At 41.0% G+C, this 13,718-nt stretch overlaps 1 pseudogene; it reads right to left on the reverse strand.

Annotated features, from left to right (window-relative positions):
* Window positions 1-12,006: 12,006 nt before the first annotated feature.
* LOC101837893 lies at window positions 12,007-12,474 on the reverse strand (annotated as a pseudogene).
* Window positions 12,475-13,718: the final 1,244 nt, after the last annotated feature.

Consider the following 13,718-nt stretch of genomic DNA (forward strand, 5'->3'; position numbering starts at 1 on the left):
CTCATAAGATGAGTTTGGCCATGACCCTTTTGCTTCTTTTATGTGGAATATTTTGAGGAGAATTGATAATGGCTGCTCTTTGAATTTCTGGTAGAATTCTGGACTGAAGCCATCTGGCCCTGGGCTTTTTTTTGCTTGGGAGACTTTCAATAACCGCTTCTATTTCATTAGGGGTTACAGGTCTATTTAAATTGCCTATCTGTTCTTGATTTAATTTTGGTAAGTAGTATCTATCCAGGAAATTTTCCATTTTCTTTAAATTTTCGAATTTTGTGGATTACAGGTTTGTCAATCTTGTTGATTTTCTCAATGAACCAACTCTTTGTTTCACTGACTATTTGTATTGTTTTCTTTGCTTCAATTTCATTTATTTCAGCTCTCAGTTTGATTATTTCTTGGTGTCTACTCTTCCTGGGCGAGTATGCTTCTTTTTTTGTTCTTGTGCTTTTGTTCTGTTAATTCTGTAGTGTGACTGTTCCCCAGTTTCTTCATTTGGGCACTTAATGCTATGAACTTTCCTCTTAGTCCTGCTTTCAGAGTGTCTCATAGGTTTCGGTATGTTTTGCCTCCATTTTCATTGAATTCGTGATGCAATTGAGCACTGTTCAATTCCCATGAGTTTGTGTGATTGTGTTATTGTTGAATTCTAACTTTAAGCCATGGTGGTCTGGTAAGATACAGGGGGTAATTCCAAATTTTGTATCTGTTGAGGTTTGCTTTACTGCCCTGTATGTGGTCACTTTTAGAGAAGGTTACATGTGGCCCTGAGAAGAAGCTATATTTTTTTGTGTTTGGATGGAATGTTCTATAGATGTCTATTAAATCCAATTGGGTCATAACTTTTGTTAGTTCCTTTGTTTTTTTTTTAATTCTTTTTTTTTTTTAAATTTAGATAAGAAACAAGGTTGCTTCACAAGTCAGTTCCAGGTCCCTCTCCCTTTCCCTCCCCTCCTCCCGTGCCCGCCCCCCATCCTCCCCCCCGCCCCCCGTTATCCCCTCGTTCCCCCAGGGAGGGAGGCCCTCCATGGGGGTATCCATAGTCTGTCATTTCATATAGGGCAGGGCCTAGACCCTTCCCCAGGAGTTCAGGGTGAGAGTGCACCTCACATTGTTCTATGGGAGTCCAAAGTCCGTGTGTAAACTTGGGATGGGTACTTACCTGATCTGCTGCCCAAGGCTCAATAGATTCCCTAGGCCTCCTCACTGACACCCAGATTCAGGGGGCCTTGATCAGTCCCATGCTGGATTCCCAGGCTGATGCCTGGGATTCAAGAGTTAACCTTTGTCTGGTCAGCTGTTTCTGGGGGTTAAACCAGCCCAGTCTTAATCCCTTTGATCATCAGTCCTCCCTCTCTGTTACTGGCTTTCTTGAGTTCAGCTCAGTACTTAACCAGCCACTAAATGAAGTTTCTGTTTCCCAGACTCTCTGGCCATAGGATTGTAGGCTGGCACTCCCAAGATCTATGTCTAAAATCCATATATGAGAGAGTACATGCCATGTTTCTCTTTTTGTGACTGGGTTACCTCACTCAGGATGGTTTCTTCTAGTGTCATCCGTTTGCCTGCGAATCTCATGATTCCATTATTTTTTTCTGCTGAATAGTACTCCATTGTGTAGATGTACCACATTTTCTCTATCCACTCTTCGGGTGAGGGACATCTAGGTTGCTTCCAAGTTCTGGCTATTACAAATAAAGCTGCTATGAACATAGTGGAACAGACATCTTTGTTGTATGAATGGGCATCTTTTGGGTATATGCCTAAGAGTGGAGTTGCTGGGTCTTGTGGTAGGTTTATTCCCATTTTTCTGAGGAATCTCCATACTGCTTTCCAAAGTGGCTGAACCAGTTGGCACTCCCACCAGCAATGGAGGAGTGTCCCCTTTCACCACATCCTCTCCAGCATAAATTGTCATTGGTGTTTTTGATTTTAGCCATTCTGACAGGAGTGAGATGGTATCTCAGAGTTGTTTTGATTTGCATTTCCCGGATGGCTAAGGATGTTGAGCACTTTCTCAAGTGCCTCTCAGCCATTTTAGACTCCTCTATTGAAAACTCTCTATTTAGTTCTGCAGCCCACTTTTTAATTGGGTCCTTTGGTGTTTTGGAGACTTGCTTCTTGAGTTCTTTGTAAATTTTGGAGATCAACCCTCTGTCAGATGTGGGATTAGTGAATATTTTTTCCCATTCTGTGGGCTGCCTTTTTGTCTTGCTGACTGTGTCCTTTGCCTTACAGAAGCTTCTCAGTTTCAGTAGGTCCCATTTATTAATTGTTGATCTCACTGTCTGTGCTACTGGTGTTATGTTCAGGAAGCTGTCTCCTGTACCAATTCGTTCAAGGGTACCACCCACTTTCTCTTCTATGAGGTTCAGTGTGGCTGGATTTATGTTGAGGTCTTTGATCCATTTGGACTTAAGTTTTGTGCATGGCGATAAACATGGATCGATCTGCATTCTTCTACATGCCAGTCTCCAATTATGCCAGCACCATTTGTTGAAGATGCTTTCTTTATTCCATTGTATATTTTTAGCTTCTTTGTCAAAGATCAGATGTTCGTACGTGTGTGGGTTAATACCCGGATTTTCAATTCGATTCCATTGGTCTACCTGTCTATTTTTGTGCCAATACCAAGCTGTTTTCAGGACTATAGCTCTATAATAGAGCTTGAGGTCAGGGATGGTGATGCCTCCGGACATTGCCTTGTTGAACAGGGTTGTTTTGGCTATCCTGGGTCTTTTGTTTTTCCATACAAAATTGATTATTGTTCTTTCAAGGTCTGTGAAGAATTGTGCTGGGATTTTAATGGGGATAGCATTGAATCTGTAGATTGCTTTTGGCAGGATTGCCATTTTTACTACATTGATCCTACCTATCCAAGAGCATGGGAGATCTTTCCATTTTCTGAGGGCTTCTTTAATTTCTTTCTTTAGAGATTCAAAGTTCTTACGATACAGGTCTTTCACTTGTTTGGTTAGCGTTACCCCAAGGTATTTTATGTTGTTTGTGGCAATTGTAAAGGGTGATGTTTCTCTGATTTCTCTTTCAGCCCTTTTATCATCTGTATATAATAGGGCTACTGACTTTCTTGAGTTGACCTTGTAGCCTGCCACTTTGCTGAAGGTGTTAATCAGCTGTAAGAGTTCCCTGGTAGAGTTCTTTGGGTCATTGATGTAAACTATCATATCGTCTGCAAACAGTGAAAGTTTGACCTCTTCCTTCCCAATTTGTATCCCCTTGATCCCCCTTTGTTGTCGAATGGCAATAGCTAGAACTTCAAGTACCATGTTGAAAAGGTATGGAGAGAGTGGACAGCCTTGTTTTGTTCCTGATTTTAGAGGAATTGCGTTGAGTTTCTGTCCATTTAGTTTGATGTTGGCTGTTGGTTTACTGTACATGGCTTTTATTATGTTTAAGTATGTCCCTGTTATCCCAGATCTCTCCAAGACCTTTATCATGAAGGGGTGTTGGATTTTGTCAAAGGCTTTTTCAGCATCTAGTGAGATGATCATGTGATTTTTGTTTATCAGCTTGTTTATATGGTGGATTACGTTGATGGATTTTCGTATGTTGAACCATCCCTGCATCCCTGGGATGAAACCTACTTGATCGTGGTGAATGATTGTTTTGATGTGTTCTTGGATCCGATTTGCCAGTATTTTATTGAGTATTTTTGCATCAATGTTCATGAGGGATATTGGTCTGAAGTTCTCTTTCTTGGTTGTATCTTTGTGTGGCTTGGGGATCAAGGTTATTGAAGCCTCATAGAAAGAGTTTGGCAAAGACCCTTCTGCTTCTATTGTGTGGAACACTTTGAGAAGAATTGGTATAAGCTGTTCTTTGAATTTGTGGTAGAATTCTGCACTGAGGCCATCTGGACCTGGACTTTTTTTGGTTGGGAGACTTTTGATGACAGCTTCTATTTCCATAGGGGTTATAGGTCTATTTAAATTGCTTATCTGTTCTTGATTTAGTTTTGGCAAATGATAGCTGTCCAGGAAGTCATCCATTTCCTTTAAATTTTCGAATTTTGTGCAGTACAGGTTTTCAAAGTATGACCTAATGATTCTCTGGATTTCCTCAGAGTCTGTTGTTATGTCCCCCTTTTCATTTCTGATTTTGTTAATTTGCATGTTCACTCTCTGCTGTTTGGTAAGTTTGGACAAAGGTTTGTCTATCTTGTTGATTTTCTCAAAGAACCAACTCTTCGTTGCATTGATTCTTTGTATTGTTTTCCTGGTTTCTACTTTGTTGATTTCAGCCCTCAATTTGATTATTTCCTGGCGTCTACTCCTCCTGGGGAGTTTGCTTCTTTGTGTTCTAGAGCTTTTAGCTGTGATGTTAATTCTCTGGTATAACTGTTTTCCTGTTTCTTCATGTGAGCACTTAGTGCTATGAACTTCCCCGTAGCACTGCTTTCAAAGTGTCCCATAGGTTTGGGTATGTTGTGTCTTCATTCTCATTGAATTCGAGGAAGTCTTTAATTTCTTTTTTTATTTCCTCTTTGACCCAGGGATGGTGCAGTTGAGCATTATTCAATTTCCATGAGTTTGTAGGTTTTCTGCAGTTTGTGTTGTTGTTGAATTCTAATTTTAAGGCATGGTGGTCTGATAAGATGCATGGAGTTATTCCAATTTTTTTGTAGCTGCTGAGGTTTGATATGTTGCCAAGTATGTGGTCGATTTTTGAGAAGGTTCCATGTGGTGGTGAGAAGAAGGTATATTCTTTTTTATGTGGATGAAATGTTCTATAGATATCTGTTAATCCCAGTTGGGTCATTACTTCTATTAGACCCTTTGCTTCTTTGTTGAGTTTCTGTCTGGTATTCTTGTCTAGTGGTGAGAGTGGTGTGTTGAAATCTCCCACTATAACTGTGTGGGGCTTTAGATGAGATTTAAGTTCTAATAATGTTTCTTTAACGAATGTGGATGCCTTTGTATTGGGGGCATAGATGTTCAGGATAGACACTTCATCTTGGTGGGTTTCACCTGTGATGAGTATGTAATGACCTCCTTTATCTCTTTTGATTGATTTTATTTTAAAGTCTAGTTTGTTAGATATTAGGATTGCTACCCCTACTTGTTTCTTGGGTCCATTTGATTGAAAAATTTTTTCCCAACCTTTAACTCTCAGGTAATGTCTGTCTTTGAGGGTGAGGTGTGTTTCTTGTATGCAGCAGAAGGAAGGGTTGTGTCTTCGAATCCATTCTGCTAGTCTGTGTCTTTTTATGGGTGAGTTAAGGCCGTTAATATTGAGGGATATTAATGACCATTGATTGCTCATCCTTCTTCGATTTGCGATGGTTGTTGTTGGTGGAATTATGCGTGGAATTTCACCCCTTTGTTCTTTTGGCTGTTGGTAGAGAGGGATTCTCTAATGCTTATGTTTTTCTGGTTGTAGTTAGCTTCCTTGGGTTGGAGTTTTCCTTCCAAAATTTTCTGTAGGGCTGGGTTAGTGGACACATATTGCTTGAATCTAGTTTTGTCATGGAATATCTCGTTTTCTCTGTCTATAGTGATTGAGAGCTTTGCCGGGTATAGTAGTCTGGGCTGGCACCCATGGTCTCTTAGTGTAGGTAGAATATCTATCCAGGACCTTCTGGCTTTCAGAGTTTCCATGGAGAAATCAGGTGTAATTCTGATAGGTTTGCCTTTATATGTTACTTGACCTTTTTCCTTAGCTGCTCTTAATATTCTTTCTTTATTCTGTATGTTTGGGGTCTTGATTATTATGTGGCAAGGGGATTTTTTTGTGGTCCACTCTATTTGGTGTTCCGTAGGCTTCTTGTACCTTCATTGGCATGTATTTCTTAAGGTTGGGAAAGTTTTCTTCTATGATTTTGTTGAATATGCCTTCTGCCCCTTTGAGGTGGATTTCTTCTCCTTCTTCTATACCTATTATTCTTAGGTTTGGTCTTTTCATGGTGTCCCATAATTCCTGGATGTTTTGTGTTAAGGATTTGTTGGATTTAAGGTTTTCTTTGGTTGATAAATCCATTTCTCCTAGTGTATCTTCAACACTTGAGATTCTCTCTTCCATCTCTTCTATTCTGTTGGTAATGCTTGTATCTGTAGTGCCTGACTGTTTGTCCAGCTTTTCTATTTTCTGCCTTTCTTCAGATTGTGTTTTTTTTAATGTCTCTATTTCAGTTTTCAACCCTTGCAGCGTTTGCATTGCTTCTTGCAATTTTCTGTTTATCTGTTCGTCTGTTTGTTGCCTTTTATGAACTTTTTGGTTTGTTCTTTCTTCCATTTCTTGCATTTTTTGGTTTGCTTTATGTTCCATTTCTTGGTTTTTGTGCTTTGTTTCTTCTTCCATTTCCTGCCTTTTTTGGTTTGTTTCTTCTTCCATTTTTTTCATTTTTTGCTTTGTTTTTTCTACCATTTCTTGCATTTTTTGCTTCATTTCTTCTTCCATTTCGTGCCTTTTTTGGTTTGTTTTTTCTTCCAATTCTTGCATTTTTTGGTTTGTTTTTTCTTCCATTTCTTGCATTTTTTGGTTTGTTTTTTCTTCCATTTCTTTGAGGGATTTTCCAATATCCTCTTTTAGGGCCTCTATCATTTTCATGAAAGTGCTTTTAAGGTCGTTCTCTTCTGCTTCCTTCCCATTGGAATGTTGGGGTCTTGCTGGTGTGGAGTCTCTAGAATCTGGCCGTGTCATATTTGTTTTTCTGTTGCTGACTGTGTTTTTGTATTGTCTCTTTCCCATCTCTTCTTCTAGTGGGTGCAGAAAGAGCCCCTTACTGGTCTGGGGACCAGAGTTCCCTTTTGGTGGGTGCTAGCAAGTCCAATAATCTGTTGGTTCTTCTATACCTTGTCCAAATGGTGGTCCGTGGGTGGAGAAGAAGAACAGGAATCTGGGGCGCTTAGCCTCCTACCTGGTCCCCTGGACCCTATGCTGGGTCCTGTTGTACCTGATCCGGAACAGCTACTCCCCTGGTCTCCCTGGCTCCTCTAGTTTCCTGGTCTCGTTGGTGGGAGAGAAGATCTGGAGTCTGGGGTGCTTGGCTCCCGCCGGGATTGGGAGCTCTGTGCAGTTCCCAGGCGATCTGCAGGCTCTGGAACACAGGCCGGGAAGCCGGCCTGTTTACCTGATGCTGCTGGAGGGACAGCTACTTCCCTGTACTCCCAGCCTCCTCTTGTTTCCTGGACTCGTTGGTTGGAGAGAAGACCTGGAGTCTGGGGTGCTTGGCTCCCGCCGGGATTGGGAGCTCTGTGCAGTTCCCAGGCGATCTGCAGGCTCTGGAACACAGGCCGGGAAGCTGGCCTGTTTACCTGATGCTGCCGGAGGGACAGCTACTTCCCTGTCTGTTTTTTTTTTTTTTTTTTTTTTTTGTTAAGCTTCTTTCTGTCTAGTGGTCCTGTCCAGTGCTGACAGCAGGGTATTGAAGTCTTCCACTATAAGTGTGTGGGGTTTAATATGTGGTTTGAGTTTTAGTAATGTTTCTTTTATGAATGTGGGTCCCTTTGTATTTGGTGCTTAGATGTTCAGAATTGAGATTTCATCTTTATGGATTTTTCCTGTGATGAATATGAAATGACCTTCTTTATCTCTTTTGATTGATTTTAGTCTGAAGTCTAATTTGTTAGATATTAGGATAGCTACACATGCTTGCTCCTTAGGTCTATTTGATTGGAAAATCTTTTCCTAACCCTTAACTCTGTCTTTGAAGCTGAGGTTTGTTTCTTGTATGCATCAGAAAGATGGATTCTGTCTTTGAATCCATTCTGTTAGCCTGTGTCTTTTTATAGGTGAGTTAAGACCGTTGATATTGAGGGATATTAATGACCATTGACTGTTGATTCTTGTTTGTTTTGGATTCCTTTTTGGTGGTGGTGGTATGTGTGAGTTTCCCCTCTCTTTCTGGGTTTCGGTAGAGTGAGATTATCTATTGTCTGTGTTTTTCTGGTTGTAGTTAACTTCCTTGGTTTGTAGTTTTCTTTCCAGTACCTTTTGTAGGGTTGGATTAGTGAGTATGTATTGTGTAAATCTGGTTTTGTCATGGAATATCTTTTTTCCATTTATAGTGATTGAGAGTTTTGCTGAATATAATAGTCTGGTCTAGAATCTGTGGTCTGTTAGTGTTTGTAGAACATCTTTCCAGGATATTCTGGCTTTCAGAGTTTCCATGGAGAAGTCAGGTGTAATTCTGATAGGTCTGCCTTTATATGTTACTCGACCTTCTTTCTTCGCTGCTCTTAATATACTTTCTTTGTTCTCTATGTTTGGTGTTTTGATTATTATGTGACGAGGGCACTTTTTTTTGATCCAGTCTATTTGGTGCTCTGTAGACTTCTTGTACCTTCATTGGCATGTCTTTCTTTAGGTTGGGAAATTTCTCTTCTATGATTTTATTGAATATGTTTTCTGCACCTTTGAGTCGGATTTCTTCACCTTCTTCTATATATATTATTCTTAGTTTTGGCCTTTTCACAGTATCCAATATTTCCTGGATATTTTGTGTTAGGGATTTGTTGGACTTAAGATTTTCTTTGGTTGACAATTCTATTTCCTCTAGTTTATTTTCAGCACTTGATTTTGTCTTCCATTTCTTATATTGTGTTGATTATCATTTACTTAGTCTTTCCATTTCTAGTATTCCCTCAGTTTGTGTTTTCTTTATTGTCTCTATTTCAGTTTTCAGGTCTTGATTGTTTCCTTCATGTGTTTGATTGTTTTTTCTTGGCTTTCCGTGCTTTCTTTAAGAGATTTGTTGCTTTCTTGCATTTTTTGTTTTGTGTTTTTTTCTTCAATTTCTTTAAGGGAGTTTCTCATATTCTCTTTGAGGGCCTGTATCATTTTCATGAGGTGGCTTTTAAGGTCATTCTCTTCTGTTTCATCTGTGTTGGGATGTTCAGGTCTTGCTCATGTAGAGTCCCTGGTCATATGAGTCTTTCTGTTTTGGATGTGTTCTTATACTGTCATCTTTCTATCTCTTCTTCCCGTGGGTATAGGTAGGGTCTCTCCTTTTCCTTGTGGGTATGTGTTCAAGACTCTATCCTCTCCTCTCTCTCTACTGGAGGGTGGAGTGGCCAGACCAGAATGGTGACTGATGATGCTTGCTGCTCTGTCTCTGTCTCTGTCTCTCTCACCACCCCCCTCGGAGGGTGAAGGGACAAGACTAGAAAGGGGGCTGATGAAGCTGGCTGCTTTGTTATGACTCCTGGTCCTTGTGGGGGGTTTAGCCGCAGGTCAGGGGACTTGAAGAGGGAGAGATGGGCTAGAAGAGCCCCTAGGACTCACCTCTCTACTAGAGGGTGCAGGGGCAAGCCTGGAATGGAGGCTGATCTATTTAGAGGCACTTAACAAGAAATATATACTATTTACTAAATTGATTATAGCATGACTTCAATATATAAACATGGCCTTTTATATTTGACTTGATAGAATATTAAAATATAAACTAATTAAAATTTCAAACTAATTTCAAATGTATAGAGCAATCTTATGAAAGCAGTAAGATACAAACATGATATCCTACCATGCTGTCAGTAATCCAACTGCTCATGTCCACACACCATGTTCTTTGATATGACCACACCATAACCATTAAGATTGAGATAGACTTATTTCACTACCACTTGTTGGGGCTTCATTCTTTTTCAGGACAAAGTGTTTTTTCCAGGCTGCTTCAGCCTATTGACCATGGAGCTATTACAACCATGATTTAGCAGGCTCACAGCCAGAAATATCAGTAAAGGACCTTCACAATTTGGCCCTTAGCTTTATTATCTAGCTCCCCTTTTCTCTATCAGAAGTTTGGTCCCAGCCTGGAACAAACAGAGTTAGAACTATCTTGTGAGAGACCATTGCTGCTGCTGCTGCTTGTTCTTGTTCTTGTTCTTCTTGTTCTTGTTCTTGTTCTTCTTGTTCTTGTTCTTCTTCTCCTCCTCCTCCTCCTCCTCCCCCTCCTTCTCCTCCTCTTCCTTTCTTTTACTCTTCTTCCTTTTCTTTATTCTTCCTCTTTCTCCTTCTTGTGTTTTTTCAAGACAAGCTGGCTTTGTGTTACCCTGGCTGTCCTGAACTCACTTTGTACACCAAGTTGGCCTCAAACAGAGATTTGCCTGCCTCTGTTGGGATTAAAGGAGTGTGCCACCACACCTGGTTGCCATTATTATTATTGAAAAGAGAATGGCTGGCAACACTAAGATATCTCACAAAGATAGTCTAGGTTCACAAGGGGGAGGACCTAGGCCCTGCTGCAAAGGATATGACAGACTTTGAAGATCCCCCATAGAAGGCCTCACCCTCCCTCAGGAGCAGAAAGGGGATGGGATAGGGGGTTAGTTGCGAGCAGGGGAGGAAGAGGAACCATCTTTATTCTAATTTATTCTAATTTAAATAAAAAATAGAGAAAAAGGTAGTCTAGGTTTGAAAGAAGAGGCCTTAAGCAGAGTTAGAATAATAGAACATATGCATTTTGGATTTAATGGGAAGTAATAGTGGGGGTGGAAAGTTTAAACACAAATAGGAGTAGGGGGAATGATAGGGTGGGGGTAAGGTTAACCAAAGTTAAGTATGTATGAAGAAGCCATGTGGAAACATGGTACTTTATAAGCCATTTAAATATAACTAAAAATGAGTGTTTGGTGGACTAACACTGCATAGGTGGATAATGTTATCTCAGAAAGTATGGAGAACTAAACAAAAATCCCACTGCTAGGATATTCCCCTCCAGAAAGATAATCAGAGATTCCCCTGGAAAAAACAACAACAAAGTATTGCCATTTCTTTTTGTGCTTGAAAGATGGTAAAATCCTACTGCTGAGGATGCTTTGGAATTGGGACAGAGAGGGATCATGCTGGAATTTAGCTAGAAAGTTAACTTCCTCCTGCCTAGCTCTTTTAAGCCCATAGGTTGTTATTCAGGTAGTTTGGGAGACAAGTTATCAAGTCTTACCCTGCTGTGGACTCTGCATGGGTGCAACATCAGTCTCTCAGGCAAGATATGCTCACTGGCACAATAGTGGCATGACTGTTATGGAAGTAAGCAACTGTGCTGACTGGAACTGTGGCCTGCCACACCAGAGCACTCATAGGCCCATGGGGTGCACCTACTGCTTCTGTTTTGCTTAATGGACATATTAAACTGCCTCCTAAAATGTTCTTTTATATATCATATAGATTACTGCTGTTCTCAGTCTTGGTCAGAAAAGCTTCTGTTTGTAGTAAATGGCAGCTAATACAAAGACTCACAGTTGGTCAAGATGTCAAGAATAAGTGACCATTGTAAGTTCTACCCTGAATGGGACATCTGAGTTGTCACCCTTTCCAAGACTCAGAGAAGACTGCAAATTAGAGGATGGAGAGAATGTAAGATCTAGATGATAATGGGGAAACCCTGAAACAGCTGTGTGAGCATAGCATGTCATTGTACCCATGAACTCATAGCACCTGTGGTTGCCTACTCAGGCACTCTATAGGACTGGGCCTGTCAATATTCAGTCACTGAAGTGGAAGGGCTCATGGGGCCTGGCATCTCCCTGAGGAGCTATTGGCTGTTGTTGGCTGCTGGGAAGCAGAATCATTGTGCCAGGGTGTATTTACTGGTAAGTTACTCATGGTCTAGCTTTAAATTCAGTGGTCAAAAACCAAAATATAAAGCCTAAAGAAAAAGACATGATAGTGGGAGTGGGACTTGTGGAGAGGAGGGGGACATGGTGGGCGGTGGGTTGGGCAGCTTTGTGGGTGGTGGTGGGGGATGAGAGAGAGTGGGGGTGTAAATGTGCAAAGAATGTATTATATACATGCACAAAATTACCAAAGAGTAGGTCAGTTTTAAGAAACAAGAGAAATAAAAGATATTGGTCTTAGAGGATATCAGAGCAAAGCAAGAAATGTGCCATTTAAACACATCTGTAGCTTCTGTGTATATCATATTGAATCCTTTAGAGAATGTTACATTGTACATTGGGAATGATCATGACAGTCAATTTAGTGATACATCTTACATTATTCTTTTTTTATGGTGAAAAAGTGTATATTTGGAATTATCCAGCTGGACTCAGTTTAGATGATCCCAATTTTGTTGGCAACATCCAGAGCATCATAATCAGGAGCCAAGCAAACATACACCTTCTTCTCTCTGTCAGGCCTTGTGAGGGTGTTGACTTTGGCCACATCAATGTCATAGAGCTTCTTCACAGCCTGTTTGATCTGGTGCTTGTTGGCCTTGACATCCACAATGAATACAAGCGTGTTGTTGTCTTCTATCTTCTTCATGGCTGACTCAGTGGTCAGGGGGAATTTGATGATAGCATAGTGGTCAAGCTTGTTTCTCCTGGGCGTACTCTTTCATGGATATTTGGGCTGTCTCTGAAGCCGCAGGGTCTTGGGTCACTGGAAGGTGGGTGACATGCGGATCTTCTTTTTGTGGCTGTGGATGCCTTTCAGCACTGCCTTCTTGGCTTTCAAGGCCTTCACTTTGGCTTCGGCTTTGGGAGGGGCAGGAGCTTCCTTCCTCACTTTTGGCGTCATCTTGGTGAAAAGCCTTACATTATTCTTACATGCTGCCAATGCTATGCAGCAGGTGAGGAGGTTACTCTGAGAGGCTAGACTGCACAGCACTAATCCTGAATGACCTATGTATGGGAATATAAGTTCTGGGATGTATTTCCATTCTTTTGGTCCTAGGATCTATTCCAAACTTGTCATCAGTAATACAAAAGGAATCTGTGTAGCTTGAATATATATGAATTATACTTTCATGCTTTTGGCCCAAAGAAGCATAAATGAGTCTCTAGTTTTCCCATATACTTTATAAGACTGAAACCTGGGATGTAAGGCAATAATTTGAAAGAATATGTCTGGTTCAAGTGTAATAGCATAGTTTATTAGGTTTCTCAGTTTTCAGAAATTTGGCATAAGAGGAAATCTTTATTTATTTATGGTTTTTTGAGACAGGGTTTCTCTGTACTGTTTCGGAGATTGTCCTGGAACTCACTCTGTAGTCCAGGCTGGCCTCGAACTCACAGAGGTCTGCCTGCCTCTGCCTCCCGAGTGCTGGGATTAAAGGCATGGGCCACCAACACCTAGCTTAAATTATTTATTTTAAACTTTCTTTTTATTTATTGTTTGTGTCTTTCATGTCGTGCATCTTCATCCCATTCACCTCCTGGTCTCTTTGTGTCTCTGCTCTTGCAACCTCCCCGGGTTCTTTCTTTGATTTCTTTACTCTAGGCGTCTTTGAAAATTATGAACCAGTTGCTGGGTAGAATGCCGCCTCTTCTTCTCGAGACTTGAGTCAGGCTGTGCTTTGCCAGCACTCTCTCTGCAATGATGCTCTCTCCAAGGTGGCCAGTCAGGTGACACATGTGTCCCCATAGTTCCATTACTAGCCTTGATCTCAGCTTCCTGACTGCGAAGTACCTTATCTCTCCTTTGTAGTCAGCAAACACATAATGCAGGAACTCATGCAAACCACGAAATGGACCCTGGCTGCCCCATGTCCGGCTTTACTCCTTTCAGCCTAACGCAGTGCTTCCTGTTTCAATCGGCAGTGTGTGACAGTTGGTGAACACTGAACCTCCAGCTCTGCTCTTCTTCCCTATGTATGTCTTGGCTGCCATTCTCATCTGAGGAATAAATATTTGCCTATATAAAATTAACTCATGGGTGCTTAGCCTATTAAATGTGCCATATATTATATTATCATGAGTAGTTTTAGTTTTTGCAGGTTTGGGCATTGAACCCAGGGCCTTAGGCCTGCTAGTCAAGTACTC

Source organism: Mesocricetus auratus, unplaced genomic scaffold (genome assembly GCF_017639785.1).
Source record: "Mesocricetus auratus isolate SY011 unplaced genomic scaffold, BCM_Maur_2.0 Super-Scaffold_15014, whole genome shotgun sequence".
Taxonomy (NCBI): domain Eukaryota; kingdom Metazoa; phylum Chordata; class Mammalia; order Rodentia; family Cricetidae; genus Mesocricetus; species Mesocricetus auratus.